We start from the raw sequence: 2,186 nt of genomic DNA on the forward strand, positions 1-2,186 counted from the left end.
CTGTATAAGATCATATCACAATAAAATAATGACAATTTGATTCCCTCTTTTCCAGTTTGATACTCTTCGTTTATTCTTTTTATCTGATTGCACTGGTTAGATCTAATAAATGGAGTGAAACAGGTAAAAGTAAACATCCTACAGCAAACACTTTAAAATACCTCCTTCCTTAAGTACTACTTGATGTGTTTATTTTCTTGATTTATTTTATAACCAATCATTTATTTTTATAGCGTAGTTTTCAAATTTATTAATTTATTTTGCAAATTAGTTGTTTGTCTTTATCTGACAATTTCCACTGAACATAAAGCCATGTGTACTTTCCTCCATGTTGTACTCACAATATATAACATGGAACATATCAGGGATTCAATAAATATTTGATGAATGAGTTCTAAGCTAATTGTGTTTCAACTGTTTTTCAAATAAATGGACACGTGTTATTACTAATTTTTTTTTTATTCTGCAGACTTGATTTCCCCTTTTTAATATAATAATTTCTTAACTTTATTAATCTCTGAACAAAACTTACTTTTACATGTTTTCATTATCTAATGAAGAAAGCAGCTGTCAGTTGAATAAAGAAGTAAGATTTTATTGAAATATAATCACACTATCAAAAAAGTATTGAATGCCTTATGAATTTGTATGTCATTCTTGTGCAGGGACCATGTTAACCCTCTCTGTATCATTCCAGTTTTAGTATATGTGCTGCTAAAGCAAGTACCCCTAACTTTTTTTATTATGGCTAAATTTTGCGATCCTTCTCTTCCCTAAGAGATTCCAAAACATGTCCTAAATTACTTAAATGTCTATTAGGTTATAAATCCCTCAAAGGAGATAAATTTCAATTTCATCTGTCTTTTAGTTTTCCCTCTCAAAAACATTAAATATTAACACATTGGTCTCAGGGAACTAGCAACTCAAGCTAATTTCAGATATTTGTAGAGCTGATAATATTGTGTAGACAATCATACAACTTTTATTTTCACTTTCTATAGAATAGTGATATATAATTCTTTAAAGAGATATAAAATTATGCTTCAGGGTCATATCATAGAGCAATATCTAAGTTGCATGTTAGATGTTTTAGGTACTGCATTTCACAGTTTACTAGAAAATAAAAAACAAAAATCTATTTTATATGAGGTGCTTTTTTATATTTTGGAGATAAATTATCTTACAATGAACAAGTACAGAAAATCAGTATTTTGCTAAATCCCTTCTCTATTTACTTTGTTTCGATGTAAATTCTTATGGTTTATGTGTGAAAGGATATACAGACTTGATGAATTCATATATAGAGTGTCTTGTGCATGTTCATATATTTGTACATAAAAATATCTTTCCCTCACTTGTAAATAAATTGCAATCACCAGCATGAAATGAGAACATTTGAAATGAACTGTTTTCTTCCATTGTTGAGAGACTAGCCAAAGCAGAATAAATGAAAGCTATATTACTATGTTGCTTCTATGTCCTTTTCCATTTATTGATAATCAACCCAAAGTCTTAAACAATAAAAGTGTGGGCACAGTGTTAGCACTAGTGATATACCTTAAACCTGATAATGTATCCTAAGGGCATGAAGATTAATTATTCTTAAAGCAGAACCTGATTTAATGATACACAGGAGCCATTTAAATTGCTATTCAGTAAATACTTTCTTACTTTCAAGATATTGGCTATAAAATCATTCAAGGATAAATAACTAAAGACTGTGGAGCAATTAAAAGCATATTTGAAAATGTAAGTGTTTTTGAAGAGTCATTTTATAATGTTTTTTTATTATAATGCAGTTTCCGTAATTTTGCTTCTTTGTATTTAAACACATAAATAGTGATATCAATATCAGGAAAGTTGAAAAATTACAAATAAAGATTGATTTACAAATTGATACTTAGTGATCCCTAACAATATCATTAAGTGAAATAAAAACTCCATTTTATAGTTGTTGTATGGGCTTGGTGAGAGAGAAGATAAAGAATCATTTCTATTTGTCAGTGTGCATGGAATAAAGTCATAGTTAGAAAAGACTTCAGTGTTATCTAATCATGTTCCATAAAGATAACAGAGGAGACAAAACTTTTATGCTCAATTTAAATGAAGAAATTATTGTATTGCTCTAGGAATAAAAATTCTCATTTGTTTCTTGATGTGGATTTCATATGGAAAATGTTCACATT

The 2,186-nt window shown here is 28.5% G+C and overlaps 1 non-coding gene across 1 annotated transcript; it reads right to left on the reverse strand.

Annotated features, from left to right (window-relative positions):
- Nucleotides 1–620: 620 nt before the first annotated feature.
- On the reverse strand, nt 621–727 carry LOC124078382 (U6 spliceosomal RNA). Its single transcript, XR_006846883.1, has one exon. It is a non-coding gene; the product is annotated as a U6 spliceosomal RNA (small nuclear RNA).
- Between the last annotated feature and the right edge of the window lie 1,459 nt (nt 728–2,186).

Source organism: Marmota monax, unplaced genomic scaffold, assembly GCF_021218885.2.
Source record: "Marmota monax isolate L192 unplaced genomic scaffold, Marmota_monax_Labrador192_F-V1.1 WCK01_AAM20220418_F8-fsc00294, whole genome shotgun sequence".
NCBI lineage: Eukaryota > Metazoa > Chordata > Mammalia > Rodentia > Sciuridae > Marmota > Marmota monax.